This window comes from Lonchura striata, chromosome 5, assembly GCF_046129695.1.
Source record: "Lonchura striata isolate bLonStr1 chromosome 5, bLonStr1.mat, whole genome shotgun sequence".
In the NCBI taxonomy this organism is placed as follows: domain Eukaryota; kingdom Metazoa; phylum Chordata; class Aves; order Passeriformes; family Estrildidae; genus Lonchura; species Lonchura striata.
Window position 1 is genome coordinate 16,632,650 of NC_134607.1, and position 18,009 is coordinate 16,650,658.

Consider the following 18,009-nt stretch of genomic DNA (forward strand, 5'->3'; position numbering starts at 1 on the left):
GGGGCTGAAATCCAAATGGCACCAAGCACTCAGAAATCACACTGATTCACTACCTCAAGCAGCCATGGTGAGATGGGGATGGAGATTGCAGATACAAATAAAGAAACCAGTCCAGCACAGACACTTCCTGCCCATTACAGCTGTGGTTTTCACTACAGCTGTGGCTGGCCCTTGGCTGAAAGCTGTGCTTGTGTTGCTTCCCACAGCACTGAGGCTGAAATGGCTGCAGAAGATGAGCATCATTCAGACAGACCCACCTCTGCTGTGGTATTTGCCTTCTTCTTTCAGGGGCTACTGGATTTGTGCTCAGTTTGACCTGTTGCAAAAAATTCCATCCTTCAACTACATACTACCCTGGTTATTCAGAACCACTGGTTAACCTGGAACTCATAGGAAAGGAAGGGTGGCTTTATGCTCCACACATCAAAGGGTAATGTTTTGGATCATAATTCTGAATGTTTAGCATAAGAAACTTAAAAGAGGGGAGATTGTCAGCCCCTTCAAAAAATTGAAAACTATTTTTAAAGTGAATTCAAGCTATCTACCCCAGAAATAGAGACACCTGAAATCCCTCCAGACTCCATCATTAAGTCCCTGAATATATCAAATGCATGTTTTGTTTGCCAGTAATGTTGGTGGGGATTAAGGAAACTATTAAGAAGAGGTTGGAAAAATCCCTTTTTAACATAATGACAACAAACATTTACATAATCAGCACAAAGGAGAATAAGAAACTGTCTTCAAGCTTTACCAAGGTAGCAAGTTAACAGGTTTTTTTGTGTGTGTGATGGCATAGCAGCATTGCAAAATGGGCTCACTAATAATTAAGTACTCTATAATTTGCATGGCTTAAGGCTTTAATTCCAACATAAGTTATGGAAAAGCAGAGATATAACTTTTTATATATAAGATGCCAGACAGATTTTGTGTTAGGGAAGTTTTCATGAGATGAGAGATGCCCCCCTACACCAGGCAGTGAAGGGCACTGACCTGAGCTTTCTGCTGTCCACAAACCACTTGGGAAGATCTCTCACTTGGAAAGCCCTAGAATTTAAAGAGCCTTGGTGCTGGCTTTGTCTCAAGACACCCAGTATAATTTTCTGTCTTACAGCCTCTCCCAGCACCCCTGTGATAGGACTGCTTGTGTTTGCAGCTCCTGCAGGCAGGACACATCAGCTTTGGCAGCCTGGAGCAGCACCTGGGTGACAGCGTGAGCTCCCGAGCTGCAGTTTCAGCTCACCCAGGCTGAAGGACAGGACTGAGCAGTGCAAGCATCTTAGCAAAAGTATCAGTAGGTTTTGCAGAGGTATTTGGAGAAAGTTCTTCCCTTTACTGAAGGACTCAGGGTTAGTGTAAACCCACCTAGGTTCCTTTTTTTTTTCCCCCTAAGCTTAAGTTCTACAGAGTTCTTTGGGTACTACACCAGTGATGTATTTGGAGTCTGGAAAAGATTGTTTCCCTACCTTATCAGCATAGGCTCATGCTGATTAAGTGATTTAACAGGGCAAACAGCTTGTGTTATCCTTTTTACCACTTCCCTACCCTCCTAGAAGAATTCTCCATCTCCTAGCACCAGTCATAGCCGTGAATTCACCTCAGGTGCCACAAGCACATTTTCACACACTTGGGTATTCCCCTAGGACCCCATGGGTCATGGGCCACAAATACCCACCCTTTACACACACAGCTTTCCATTCCGGATCAAACCATGGCTTCATTCAGCTTGTTCTTGGACAAAAGTCACTCACAGCTGGACTGTTTCCATTTAGGTATATATGACACATAAATAAATTACTCTGTACCCTTAGTGATTGCCCTTTTATAAATTTTCATTTGAAGTAAAGCATAAAAATTAGTGGTAAAGCAACACCCTGAAATATGGTTAAAATGGAGTTTCAAAATGTATCTTGATATGTGTGCAGTGATTATTGGTTTCCCATATAATGAAACAATATTTCACCTTTTCCCTATCTTCTGGGAAGGTTTTGTACAATTCACAACAGAAACACTTGGAAGTGGGTAGATTTTTCCTTTTCAGATTAAACACCTTGCTTCAGTTGTCATAATATGCTTCTTTCCTACTTTGTTAACTATCTTTTCACCATCCCTTGTGTTTGAGAAACAAAATGACTTGCTTATAGAGGCAGACAACATTTTTCAGGAAAAAAGACATTTTTTTCCTGTTTGTTTAGCTGAACTTGTAACTTCTTAACTGAATAAGTTAAAGTGAAATAAGATTTCAGATCTACAAAGAGCAGTCTTCTACAAGAACATAACAAAAATAGAGTGTCAATTAGTTGTAGAAAAAACATTATTTTATGGCTGTCTGCTTAGAAAATTTCAGGAAGTAAAAAAATCAGTTACAAGGCTAAAACATGACGCTCAGAAGCTTTTCAAGAAACACAGAATATACAATCATAAGAAAGAAATTCTAAGTGTAATGCAAAGACTGAGAAATTTACAACTTATGTCAGTATTTTCCATGGCTGCTGAGTTCTGTTTTGTGTGGTAATTGCCTGTGCTAGTGCCAGAGCTCATTACCATTTGTGGGAGATGGTTTCTCCAGAGATCAGTGCTCACTTGTTTTTTCCCTGGTGGCACTTCAAGAGCCTGTGGTGTTCCTTCTGGATCTAGCTGGGTCCTTTCTTCTTTGCCTGTCTCAGGTTCTCAAGATCTTGGGAAAGTTTGCCATCCTCCTTCTAGCCCATTTTATTTTGATGAGGAATGCATTCCCTAGACCTTTCTACCTGGTATGTCCCTGCTATCTGTATGGTGCTGCATGGGTAGCAAGAAAGAAAACAAAAAATCACAGAGAACTGGGACTTAGGTGCAGAGGCCAAAAGGATGAGTTCCAAAGGAAGCTGACACCCAGAATTTTCTGGCTGAATTGTTTCTTTTTTTTTGTGTTTTTTGTTTTTTTTTTTTTGCGTTTTTTTCCCAGGCAAAACAGGTTTGAGGGTGTGGACTATTGAAAACTTCAGGTGCAGTGTTTGTTTTGTTTGCTTCTTACAGTAAAGTAGACCATATGTTTACTGAATTTCAGCCATTCCTCTCAATAATCCACACAGTTTATTTGTTGTCTAAACATTTGTCCTAACTTCTCTATGGCAGGAACATAATACTTGATGGGTAACAGTGCTAACCCATCTGCAAGCGCCAGGAAAAAACAATGCATTTCAAAAATGGGGATGTGAAGTCAAAGCATGGCTGCAATGTGATTCTTTATCTCTCAGTAATATTGAATTCTAAGTTCTCAAACACTATAGACAGTGTCCTGATATAAATAAAGACTGAGAACCAGCTATAAGAGAGACAATTTAGAGAGGATTAAATGGATTACAGTCCAGTGGTGGACCTCTAATCTACATCTATTCCAGAATGGGATGGATTTGAAAGTTTGATGAAACAAGACCACATTTTCCAGATTCACAGACAGAAAAAAATGCACTGTATGAAACAGCCAACTATGGCAGACAGAAATTTAGACAGGCTGGTAAGACACTGCCTAACTTTGATGAAAGTGTTCACCACAAAATTTGTCCTTTCTGTGATTCAGTGCAGCTTTTCAGTAGATGCAGCTATTGTTCTTTTCCTCTGATATACATTGACCACATAAGAAACTGAGCAATTCAGCACAGCCTGTGTCCATGTTGGGTTAACAAGAAGAATCTCAGCAAGAATTCTGTGTCCCATTGTGCTATAAATTACATGGTTTGTTACCAAGCTTTTTCAAAACAGATTGCAAAAGATAGGAGTCAATCTGCCTAGAACTTGCTAAGGATCCAACTGAAAATGCAGTGTTATATATTAAGAATTGAAATTAAGTGCACTTAAATTAATTAAATATATGGAAAAGAAAAATCAGAAAGAATAACATGCCAATAAATCCCTGGTAATACAAGGAATTGTATTGGAATTGACAAAGAATATTGATTACTAGGCTGTTTCACATTTGTTATGCACTAATGCACTGAGCACACATAGAAAAGTGACAGTTCTGTAGTAATTACATAGGAATTGTCAGTACTTTCATTTGTGTTTGGGTTATTTAACTGCACTGGCATTTCTATAAATCATAACATGTCACCTTAAATGTACACAGAAGTTAAATCGTCTGTCTTTCAACTTATCATAGAAACAAGAGCAAAAAGGTCCCTTGACAAGAATTTGGATAAAGGCCTTAATAAAAATTGCAATGTTATAAGACTTCTGGCTGATTTTATTTTTTTTTTTAATAATTGAAACTGGATTTAATTGTTCACCAGTCATCTAGAGTGATGAGAAAACAACTGCAATTTTCTCCAAGTGTTAATATTTATGAGATATAAACACTCAAATCTAGCCTGAAATAAACGCAATAATTTTCCAGAGGCCATTAAATAGTCAACTAATACTTGCAACTTGTGCTCATGAAGTTAGATCTCTGCTATCTGAGGCTGAATCTGCTGACCTGGAGAAAGACACATGAGATCCATCAGGTACCTGATTTAAGACCCCTTGATTTATCCTCATCACCAGCCACAGCCTAGAGCACACGCTTTAGTCAAAGAATGTTCTGAGCTAGTTAAGTGACACAGCTAAATGGAGCATTTGCCTGTCAGAGGAGTGCTAATACAGTATTTGAAATTTATGAGTATCCTTATAGCTAAAACAATCTACTCAGATAACAATAATCAGGTCAATGCCTTTTTAGAGAAGTAATTGACATCTCTGTAAAAGATGGCATTTGGGTTTTTTGCTTGTTTGTTTCACTGTCTGGAGTGTGGGGAAAGAAAAAGGGAAAAACCATTATTTACACAAGCCAACAACATTCTCTTGCAGTAAAGAAGGCTAACCCTGTCCCAGGCTGCATTAGAAGGGGGACTGGAGAAGATGACCATCAGATATCCCCTCTAAACTCTATTATTTTGTGCTTCTGTGAAAAAAAAAAGGGAAAGAGGGAGAGAGAGAGAAAAGGAAAGAATTAAAACCACTTACCTGATTCCAGCAGTCAGAAACAGATGTTTGTTTCCCACTAAAATAAAAATACAAAATATATTAGGTAGAATTATTTAACTTTGGTTTTCCTTCTTTATTTGGTTCGCAGTGCATTTTTGTAATATTCTGAAGTTTTATTTTGATCAATGATATGGTTTTTTTTCCCCCCCAAACTAAATTGCTGGACTGCTTAGTTAATGATCTTGAGGTTGACTATGCGGTTTTGCCATTCTTTGTAAACTGCTACTTCAATAAAAGTACAAATATAAAGCACATGCCAATGATCTGGGCTTGAATTAAACATCTCTGACACTGAACCTTTTCCAAATGAGCAGTATAAGAGACTAGAGTGGAAAACATGTTAAGTTTATGAAGACTATGATTCATTAACTTAAAAAGAATGTTCTCAGTGATGCATAAGTTGAAAAAGCTATCCTACATTTTGTGATTCTATTCAGTATTTTATTTTTAACTCAAGATAGGGAAGAGGTTTCTACAAAACTGTCCTTGAGAAATTTAAAACCAGGACTCAAGACACTGCTTTCAAACATTAAACATTTGTCATGGTTGGACAGAGGTGTTAAATATTCACTTTATATAGCAAGTATCCTAAACTGTTGCAAACTTGCATGAAGAAGCTGGATCAGGGTTGTAGAAGCAGTGCTGCAGAAAATCTATATGTCACAGCTTACTCATAGATGGAAAGTAAAAGGACACTTTTCACAGGCTCAGGTTGCTGACAGTAACTGAGAAAGATATTTGAGTGAAGCTGGCACACATGCTAAAAACATTAGTTCATACTAAAAACCCTTGGGTTTTGGTGTTTTTTTTTTTTTTTCTGAATATGAGGTAGGATTTTAATTCAGCAACAGATAAACCTTCAAATGGATCAGTTTGCTGTGAGACTGTGGAGTTTACATGATTATGTAAAATTCTTCCATTTGCAAAATGAAGCTTAGATGTTAAATGGCACTAACAGTACACATCTGCCATGACGACCAATGTATATTTTATATATTGAACTGGTGGCATACCCAGGTTTCTTGATTAGAGAATATTTGGCGTTAGTTACTGTTTCTCTATTCTGGATAGACCTAGAAGCACCAACTGAACACTGTTCATCATGTTTTGGGCTCTCTGACAAAAAAATACAGGCAAAAGTTAGGTATTAAAAGACAGGAAACTTCTGTGTATATTTGATAATAAAGATCATCAGCTACAGCTTTGGACAATGGTTCAGACAACTCTGTAGCTCATTTATTTCCAGCTGGTTCTATACCTGATCCAGTTCACAGTAACTCAAGTGAGAAAATTTAAGACACAAATTGCTGGAGAATTGTGTATAACTTCACCTTTCCTCCTTACTTCCAACTTCAGTATTCTACTGGGAGCACCACAGTGAGATTATGGACCAAAAAGTTGATATATTTATTTCTAAATGCCAATAACAAATCAGACAGCATGACCCAGTGCAACGAAGGGAGGCAATTACTTTTGAAAGGGTGAAGAAAGGCTCTGATTTGTACTTTACCAGTTATGAAATACTTTTAATAACTTCTTTCCCTGATGGCCACCACTCCTCATATGTCACTCTGGGTTATCCCTGGGGTATGTTTATGTAACAGTCAATTAGCTCTAAAGGTCTTTTTTTTCTCCTATTGGGTGAATTTGACAGTCAAATTTGAGAATGGTTTAACTCCCCATTAACTGTTGCTAATTTACAAGAGAACTCCTGCAGAAAACAAACAAATAAGCTCATAATTTGATGCAACATCAGTCTGGAACACCAAACAAAATCATTAGGAACAGCACAGCTATTAGGATTAGCAAACACAGGTGACTGGGGGAAGGGGCAGTCAAGCAAACAGAGCTCTGTCATTCTCTGGGAGAGCTAGCATGATTCCCTTCAGTTATTAATCTTCCTGTGGGGTTCAGAAACAAGTTGTGAAAAACCTCACACACAAAGGCAAATTTAAAGTTCAAGTTCATATTTAAGAATTTTGATGTGCAGTAAATAAAAATACATGGTTCATACTTTTTCTGAACTCATCCATAAGTACAGAATTTGAGAGTAAAATGCATTTCACAGCAAAGCCAGACAAGCTCCTCTACGTTTCCCTTTCTAGAGTCTAACATTTGTAGCCACTCTGCATTACATGTCAAATCCTGCTGCAAAACAGTCTGTGAAGGTTGGTGGACAAGAAATTTGTATTAGATCCATTTTCACTCCTGACCCCCATCTCCAGCCTTTGGTGAGGCCAGCAGTGACTATGCAAATTTCACTAGTCATAGAATGTCCTTTTCCCCTTCTGTTTTTTAGTTAAAAAGAACAAGAATGGAGAATTCCAAGAGACCATTATACCAGCAGAGGTTGGAATTGATGTTCACTTGTTCTGTGGAAAACAGAATTATTTCTTCTATGTCATCATACTTTTTAATGTTACATTTAAAGCCCTAATGACCGATTAACATCTCAATAGTATGAACTCCATTGTACAAACAAGGATGTCTTTATTTCAGTGAACTTAGACTATAAGCAAAATGTGGTTATAACACTTGCATAATTATTTGTAACCATTTAATTCCCCGTGTCTTTGAAAAAAATTAATCAAGCTTAATTCCTAAGGCTGTGCAAAGAACAAAAGGATCAAGATGTTGCACACTTCTTAGGTGGATCAGGACTGGTTGGTATCTGGTAGGTGTCAGGGAGTATTTTATGCTCCAGGGAAACCCTGCCACAACAACAAAAACAAAACAAAAACAAAACAAAACAAAAAAAAACCCAAAAAAAAAACCCAAAAAAAAACCACCAACGAAAAAACCAAACAAACAAAACAAAAACCCCACCCAAGTAAACAAGGGATAGGATGTATTTTAAAAGGATAGGGTCCAATAGTTATGAAATGGAGAACAGAAAAGGCAAGGAAGATGTAGAAAATTTCTGCTTCTCCAGGATGGTGTGGGTGAATGAAGACGAGAGATCTCTCAAGTCTGCTCTTGGGGAATGAGGTTCATTGGGGATGCAGGAAGGTCCTGCCTCGAGCTGCCAGATGCAGCACATGGCGAGGCCTGAGAGGATGGGAGAGGGGAGAGACAAAAGGATGCTCAAGGAGAGGGGAGGAAGCTCCAAGAGAGGGGAAGAAGTTCCAAGAGAACGTGTGGCCCTTCAAAGCCCCCTTTTCAAGGAGCTTTGAGGTGGGCTGGAACAAGTCTCAGGCCAATGGGGTTACAGGCACTTGATGTTTTAGGGGAGGGACAGAGGTGCAAGGTGAACCATACATCTTTTGGGGGTGAGATGGAACAGTCCACCTGACCCCAGGACCCATCCGTAGGCAGGGGTGTTGTCCGGCTAGCTGGGAGAACTGTTCTCATCCTGGCTGTATTATTTATGGATAATCATATTTATCTATCTTTGCAACAGGAAGGGGCTTTAGTGCAATCTACAGAGGCAATAAAAAGTATTGCCACTTGGGAGGATTTTATCACACAACATTGTCAAATATGTTTGAAACATCACTGTGCCACAGGAGCAAGTAAAACCAAAGAAGAAGCAGGAGAATGAAAGCTCTCCTTTAGGATCTTTACTTTCAGTTTATTGGCAGAAACAAACCTGTAAAATTACATTATTTAAAGTAACGTCAAATGTATCTGCCAATCCCAAGCAAAACATTTCTTGTCTTTTTTTTTTTGGGGGGGGTGGGGGTGGGTGTTAGGGTTTTTTAGTTGGGTTTTTTTCTGGTTGAATGTCCTTTTATCTTTTTTTTACCTGTACTTTGAAAGAATCATTAGTTTGAAATGACAATTCAATAGATTTCATTTGCAGCTTTTAACAGAAGGAAATAGTAGCCTTCCTTCAAATATTTCTTTCTTTCTACCCAGAGCTACTCAATACATTTGTTATGATATTTGATTCAATAACTCCTGTTGACCCATTTGTATGGGGTAAGCAATTTCTACATCACAGTCTCACAGCTGAATGGTACCCAGAAGACCCAAAGGACAGGTTTTCAGCTCAGAAAAACAAAAGGCAGAGTTGTGCCTGTGTTTTCTTTGAAGCTCTCCTGCAGCATGATGAACGAGTCAGAGTGGCTCCTTGATCATCCCTTCTATGCAGATAAACCTCTCTGAGGAGCTGGGCTGAGGTAATGCTAAAGGCAGCTCTCTGTCAGATCAGCTCCCTAGGGTCATAATATGACAGGGAAAGAGTTGAAGGACACTTAAAGATGTCCTAACAATGCTTGTCCACAAGAGGGGGGAAAAAAGTGTGTAAAAGTGCTTTAAATTCACCTTTGTTCTCTGTCATTAATGTCGTTTTAGGCACAAATGGACCAAACTACAGAGTGCAGACATCAATCACCGGGCAGACAAATCCCTCTCCCGAGGGATCACATGTTGCATCTATAGTACCTGGAATGCAGTCCTTTGCTTCTGATATGACATTTGTTTCCACAGCAACCAGCTGGGAAATAACTATAGGTGATATAAACTACATAGGCAGGAATGATATGACAAACAATTCCAGCCTGCAAATCAAAACACAAAAGGGAATGAAAAGGAAATATCATTCCATCTGTATAGACAAGCACTGAATAGTCAGATACAGGCAGAACTCAAAGTTTCTAGTGGGCTTCAGCTGCATATTTCCCAGTTATTACTCTATTAAAGCTTGTCTTATCATCTGAGGATGTACTTTTATGTTGAAGCTATAAATAAAGCCATCATGAAATTCTCAGAGCAACCAGATTATTGCAGTAATGATAACCAGGATGCCATTTATTATCAAGTATATTGGCAAAATCTCACACTTCAGTGATAAGGATACTTCAAGAAAGTACTTATTGCCTATTTATTTATGACAGTAACAACCTAAGTGTCCCCAGAGATTATAAAAAAATCAATTATTTGATTATTTAAGAACAGAAGTTCCATGAAAAGATCATCCTAACTGCCTTCCATAATACAATTCTATTACATCAGCCAATCACTCATGGAAGTATGACAGCTTGCACTTGAAGACAGATTTCACTGCTACGGACACAGCTGCTGCTTGACAGTGCTGCACTGCCCCAAATAGGGCTGGAGGTGACACAGGCAGCAAGAGCACCCTGCTCTGCCACCTATGATGCCTGACACACAGCGGTCTGTGCACTCCTGGATGCCAAAGCTTTTCCTTCTTGGAGAAGAAAAAAAAATGTCCAAAGAGAACTAAGCTTTCCTTTCAAGAAAATACTCAAGTCTATCTTTAATTTTATCCATTCTGGGAACAGCATTCATTTAAATTAAAGTGGCATATTTTCCTATCTGGGATTCTTAAGTGTTTAATGGCATGAAAAATATTAAATGCAAACTTTTCCAGAAGTTCACTGATGACATTATAAACTCCCTGTGAAGTTGGATGCTGTGCAGTCACAGTCTCTGCCAGAAACAAGAGTGCTTTGATATAGCTTTGATATAAAATAAACAGTAGTATAGGAGAGAGAGGTGGATAAAAGTCATTGCATTAACCACTGTTTATTTATTTTGGGTATTTCGCTTAAATAATTCCATAAACTTACATTAAAAAACATTGAGAAATGTAAAAGGAAAAAAAAAAAAAAAACAAAAAAAACCACAAAAAAACAGGAACACCATTTGGCATTCCAGCCATTAACATGGGTGATTTGTGAGATATAGCAGATTTGAGGAGGGATGTGGAGGATAGTGGTGCACCATTGTGACATTTCCCAGCTCAGTAAACCTCACTAAAAAAGTAAGCCTCAAAAGCTCCCTGTGAAGAAGGGCAGCACTGTTATTCCATTTTCATTAAGGGAAAATGAGTCACATTGGGTTAAATACAGAGACTGAAGTCATACTAAACCTATGTGGTTCAGCTTCAGCGTGAAGCCCACCTAGGTCCTGCTTCTTTCTTTTAATAGCATGACCATGCTGGCTGCCTAAAGAGCCATGAATATATTACAGAAATTGCCTTTCTTCTGTCACTGCATGGGCTGCCACAACAGCCTGAATGCAGTCAGGGATGATTCCAGGGAACTGATTTCATAACCATACCATTCAGGGCTCAGGGATAGCAGAGATGGATCAATATGTGCTGGAAGGCATTTCCCCCACCTGGTGTCTGCTTTGCCTCACAATTATTCTGATTTCCCTCACAAAGATTAAATATGTGCATAAACACAGGTGAGTGAGGCTTTTAACATTTTTGCTCTTCACCAGCTGTTCTTCCATTCCACTGAATTTTCACTTACTGCTTTTCAGATTGACGATGAAAATGTGGGACATATCAAAAAACCTCACAGAAGGACACAGAAGTATGGAAAGATGAAAAATAGGAAACAATTGAGGGACTGGCAGAGTTCACAAAAAACACTCTCTCTACTTCATAAATTTGATTTGAATTATTATCACCTCAGAACCCTCAGTCAATGCCAGAATACAAAGCTTGGACTATGGCTGATCAAAAAAATTGCATCTAGAAAGCAATTCTCTATATATTTATTTGAATTTTGTGTTCAGCAGATTTACAAAAGGGATGTTCAGAAATAAAATGTTTCCTCCTTGGGCTAATTAAAGGGTAGGGGCCATGGTGGTAACAATGAGAACTGGACTTCTGAGACTCCAGGAGAAACATTTTACACTGGCAAAGAACCTTGAACAGCTTTGAGACTGAAAATTGAGACAGAAATTAATGTCACTTTAGGGGAAAATAAAAGAAAAGCATCTGATGAATATCCTTAAGTCACTCTCACTGCTCCTAAGGCAAGATTGTGAAAGATACCTAATCACATTATTTTCTTTACTTTTTCTTTAGATATAAGGTCTCTTTGGCTCTTGGACAGACTACGAGGGTTATTATTTTTGTTTTGAATCATTAGGGCTAGCCATTCATTTTCTGCATCAAAAAGGAGAACAAAGGGAAAGAAACTAAGTAGAAGCTTAATTTGTAATGTATCTACAAAGAGCAAATCCTCAGCTCATCCACTTGTCTGGGAGATGGAACTAAAGAGAATTTGCCCTTAGGGAAGATTTCCTGCTCCAAGATGCTGAGATTCACATTTTCACCCACTGAGCTGACCAGCACCAGATGCCTTGAGAGTCAGCCAGCCTGCAAACACTCGACCTTCCATGAGCACTGAGCTGTCCCTCCTTTCATCCCTGCCCAAGTACTCAGTGTGAGTGCTGCCATTCTCTCTCTTCCCTTGGATTACATTTTTCTGCATAATGTTGTAAAATCCTTATGTCTATCACTGCACAGAGTGTGTGAGAGTCCTGAAGGAAGGGAAGGTAGTTAGCAGTGCTATTCTAGTGAAGCTGTTAGAAGTTTATATTTGCATAAGGGTGAAAACCCCTCACTTTGAGAAGCGTTGTGTTTAAGCAAGCACAAGAACACACTGAGATGATTTTGCTTACTCCCTGCCCCTACTTCAGCACATTTTCCAGACCAAATAAGAATAAAAGTAGAAAAGGAATTCAAAGCATGAGTGTAATTTCTTGGGACAGATTAATACTATCCCCATGGAGCAGAGCCATGGTGCACATGGCAGATGCACCTTGTGCACTGCTAAAACATCACAGAGCAGATATTTCCACAGCCACCTTAATTCTCAGCACTTTGCATAAACTAAGCACTTCAGAAAAGTTGGAAGGATCAAAATGATGAGGTGGATTTTTACCACCATGCAAGTTATTTCATAAATGCTTATAATTATGTATTTTTTTTAAAAAAGGGGGGGTGAGAAAGGAATAATTAGAATATGACAAATTATTCATCAGTATCTCCCCACACTAATGAGACACTTCACAAGGCAGTTAATTATACCAGAATGATTAGTGCATCCTTACTTATGCTGACACATCTGTAACGTAAAAATCAGGTTGTTCTGAAAAGTCTGATGCTGTTATTAGACTTCACCAAATAGTGTCTCAAAAACATTTCGATGTTTCATCTAAAGGATTTGCACAGCTTACGTTAATTGGAGATAACTTTATTCATCCAGGCTTCTTTAATTTTCCACATTAGTCTTCTAAGGGATATTTAATATTTTTTATTATTTTTAATAAATGATGCAACACTGAAAATTAGTCACTTTCCTTAATCAGAGGAAGAAAGTAGGTTACTGCTCTGCATGCCACAAAACACAAGAAGGACCTCATTAAGGATTTGGTATTTGACATCATTCAGAGGCAATGCTGTATATCACCAGAGTTGGATTTCATATTAAGTATGCCAAAGGATGTTGCAACAGGTGATCTAGGGAATAAGAACTCATGCCCTGGGTCAAAGGAATAATTCTGATTTTTCTTCAGTATCATCCATCATAAATATTTTTCCCCTGAGGCTGGCTCTCAGATCCCTCTGGAGCACATCATCACTGCACTTTGCCTTTCTCCTGTGCAGGGTCCTTGCTGCAATAAGCCCAGTTGTGAAGGACACCTTGGGTGTCCATTCCCTCCGGAGGTCCAAGGTGAACAACTCTTAACCTTTCTCCACTGGCAGTCACTGCTGGTGCTCTGGGCCTTCTCTTTTGCTTCCCTGTCTAGGGGCAGCTGAGACCAAGGGCAGTGTCTTTGGAGTGAACCTGGCATCAGAGTAATAACTGAGAACCCTCAGTTAATAACTGATAACCCTCCACAGCTCCAAACCCCTGCTAACATGCAAATTAATCTCCTACAGACTGTCCTGAGCTTGAGATTTTTTCATTGTAAGATCTTGTACTTCCTGCCATTTGCCACTGAAGCTCACATGATAAAAAATTCAGATGTACCTTGGCCATACAGAAACATAATACAAAAAGAGCCTTCTCCCTATCCTATGGCACAGGATGGAAAATCACAGATACACAAAGGTCTTGTGGCAGCTGAAGTGAGTGGCTGCAGAGCAGCTTTGTGCCTGGAGGGAGGCAGGAGTGGCAATTACACTGAAATCAACAGATATTTTGACAAATTGCCTGCAACAATTCTATAAAACTCTTCAGAGTGTTGTGATTTGTCCAGGTCCATCGTTCCTGGATTGCAGGTGAAGTGAACAAATCAGAATGGTTTCTGTAAGCTGCAGTTAATGGCTGCAGTTAATAGCTTGTGATATTGGTAGCAGGGACAGGAACTGCAATTAGTTTTATTAAAGGGAGAAAAAGCTTAAGGTAACAGGAGTTGGGAACACCAATACTAATTAATTCCACAGAATTAAATGGCAGTATCATTACAGAACCTGTGGTTTGAAATAAAAAGGATGAGGCTTTAGAGGGCTACAAAAGCCTTTTCTCAGTCACCTTAATATATTTTCTTTTTTTTTTTTTTTCTTTTTTCTTTTTTGGGTGTGAGCAATGCATCATGTAGAGAGAAAGAAACTGAACATACCATAAAACACTCAGGCAGGGGTTTTGTATTGCACCTGTGCCGTACCCCAGGAGACAAAGCCAGAAACAGGCTGAAATCTGTGTGCCCTGTGAAGGCTAGACAGAGGTGGGATCTTTCCTAAAGGCAAATGCCCTCAGGGCTGGGTGCCTCATGAGATGGAGCACAAGTTGCACTACAAGAGGTATGAATCCATCAGTCTTGTGGGAGAACACAGATTCTTCTGGTCAGGAAAAGGCTTGTGAGACCTTCGGGCTTGTATGATCCCGTAACCCTGCATTGCTTTTTCTCTTCCTCAATTTTCACAGAATGAGCACCACAGAGGCTTTCTGTATTTTGCCAGGACAGGTGAGGATAGGAGAAATTGATTCCCCACCAGCATTTATGTATTAAAAGCACAGGAAGCTTCAGAGGTTTGGGGGAGAGCTACACCATCCTTATTATAGCTGGAGGAGCATCCTGTGGAGGGGTGCAGGTATGGAAGGCTATTAGAATTCTTTCAAGCAGGCCTTTTTGTCATAGAAAATATTGCAGAGGACTGCCCACATAAAACTGAATCCCTTTGCCTTCACTCGTGTCGCACAGAGTGACAGAGAACATCTTAATTTCATCACTTGAGTAAAGAGCTGCTGCCCAAAGGCAAAACTGGCAGAACTTGGCTGCAAATACTCCCAGAGTATTCACAGGCAGATCCATCTTGCATTTGACATGTCAGGGTGGGAGAGAAGCTGCAGTATCACTGCTTGAGTGTGTGAGTTGCTGATGCCCCACCAGAGGTGTGAAAAGCTGCCAAAGTGCCACTAGAGAGCCCAGGAGGCTTCTCCAGCTGCCACGTGGGCCACAGTAGCCCAGGACACCCTGACCTTGAGATGAGCTGGGTTTCAATGGCAGAGCACACAGTCTTCCCTACAGGCACTAGGATTACATTCTGAATGAAGACTGGAGTATTTCTAAGTGAATTTCAGTTGAGCTGCCTTAGAGGAGATAGGATCTAAAACAGACCAGAAGCCAGGGAGAAGCTGCAGGGAGATAAGACCAGAAAGAGAAATATCTTTATTTCTTTATTATAAACCTGAGTGGCACTTTTGCCTGCTTGATTTGGAAATATCAGCCAGTCTAGGTGATAGAACTAAGGAGCAGAATCAAGTATGTGAGCTTTAGCAGTATAATAGGGAAAATTTAATTCCCAAACTACCTTTACTTTCTCATAAGTGGGCTATATTGTATTTTCAGTTTACAATGATCAAGGATTATCCTCCAAAATAAATAATAAAATAGCATCCCATATCTATAGCAAAAGTTAAAGGCTGAAGCTATAAATTGGAAACAATGACCTTGACTCTTCTTCTCAGAAGTTCAGACAAAAAAATATTAAAAAAAACAGTGAAGCCAATAAAGTTCTCTTAGGAAAGATAAAGTTTGAAGAAGAGAATCAGAGCTGAGATGCTTCCTATTTCTTTTTCAGATATTACACTAGCTTTTTATCTCTCCTTGTCCTTCCCTAGTTAGGATCCCTATTTTGCATGCAAAGCCAGGTCCATGATTAGATTCCTCCATCACATCCACTGACTACAGCCAGCCTCAGCCAGGGGAATGGATTGAAGGATTCAGCAGGACCACAGCATGCTTAAATCCCTGCAAAAGGGAGGAAAAGGAGAGCTGATAGAACAAAATAATGACCACATCCTTCCTGTTAGATAACAACAGTTACCATTAGGGATGAAACACTTTCTTCTAGAATATAAATGCCATGGATATCTTCAAGGCTGTTTTTGTGATTATAATGAAAAAACTAAGAGCATTTTTTCTTCTTTTTGTTCCCCCCACACATATTTTCTTCATGTACTGAGAAAAACAAATCAAATCACCACTTTCTGTGCCTGAAAATATCAGATTTACTTCAACTTAGAAAGGTACTGTCCTTCAAGTAAATGCTGACATTTCAATATGTTCATAGTCCCAGCCACACAGGTTTAAACCTCATCTCAGATGTAGTTCTGCAGGAAATATTAATTTTCCCTCTCTTTCATTGTTTTCCAAACAAATCTTTAATTGATTAGCTGTTTTTTGTTGCCCAGGTATTCTTTGAGTTCCAAAATGCACACAAAGAAATCAACTATTTAAACCAACATCAGGCTTAACAAAATGATCCATTTCTTCCTCTTATAGAAACTAATGAACAATTTTGAATTTATTGTGATGGAAAGACAGTGTCTGCTTGCAATTAGGCTAATAAAGATTTTGTCTCATGGGAAGGTACTTTAAAATAATTGTTTTCATTAGTTATTATAAATAAATAAATAAATAAATGTGCACAATTTAGCTTTGATTACCTGGCATCTAAAAACACATTCTCAGAAGATGTTTCCAACTATTGTCTTACAAGAGGGAAAGAAGGAACTCCTGCTTAGGAGAAAATTGAGTTGACATTTTGGAGCTTAAAATGGGACCTCAGTACTTAAGTATTGTAAAAATATGTAGCATTTAGGAAATCACAATAATTCATCAATAACTCAACACAGAGAAGCACTCTAGCTCAGCCCTGTGGGATTTTAATATCTATCCACAGCTCCAGCCTATTTCACTTCAGACAGCTTTATCCCACCCACAGCCACTAACCTTGATCCTTCTATTTGATTTTTGAGTCCTGCCATATGCAATGGATCCTTAGAGTTTTCTTAATGATGCTTCCTAAGGTGACAGTATCAAACACCCTTCACTCTTGTGAGATCTTTCAGGACTTCCCTGACCTCCAGATGTCCTTTTAATAAAGCTTTCTGCAACAACTCATAATCCTGTAGCCTTTAAATAACAGCCCATCTAGCAGCACTTTGGGTTTAGGGGTGAATAATAGGCTATGCCTCTCACCCTTACCTATCTCTTAATTGCTTTTTTATAGGATTTTATTTTGCAGCTTGGCTGATCACAGCCTACATTTCAAAGGCATCTAGACAGGGTGTTTTTCTAATCAAATACTTGTACACTTCTCTTTATCCACTCCTCTCTTGGGCATGCTTTTCTGCAGATGAAGAGCCACCTGCAAAAGAGTTCAGTATCCTTGTGTGCCATCATAAAGCTTTGATATTTTCCCATAATGTGAAACAGCATTAATGTTGCAAAACAAGGAAATAACCTTGCTGCCATGACCTGCTTTGCTGCTTTGAATATGTGAGGTACCTTTTTGAGAATGACCCTGCCTCACAGGAGATGGAAATTGATTCCATTTTAGTCATATATTTCATTGGCTTGTTTCCTTGCAAAGAAAAAAAAATAAAATATTTTTCTCTCCAGTGAACCCAGAGATTACTGGCTTTGCTGGATCTTCTTTACCATGCCCAAAACAATTATTTCTGAACTGCTCTTGCTTTTGTCTCAACTTTACAGGAACAGAAACTATCCTAAACCCTGACCTGTGGCTGCATTGGGATCTTTGAGTCCCTTTCCTTCAGTAGCTCCAGTATTTTAATTTTAAGAAAATGCTTATTTTCAATAAAAACATGTTTTAACTCTGAAAAGTGTTGTTTTTCATGTCTACTTCATTACCTATTGTTCTAACACAAAAAACTCTTGGAAGTTACATGGTTTTTTACTCAAAGAGTAAGTTTCTATGCTCCCTTCCATAGTAATTAACCATCCATCAAAACTCCAGATCTGGCACCTTTATCTCTGCTGAGCTACACA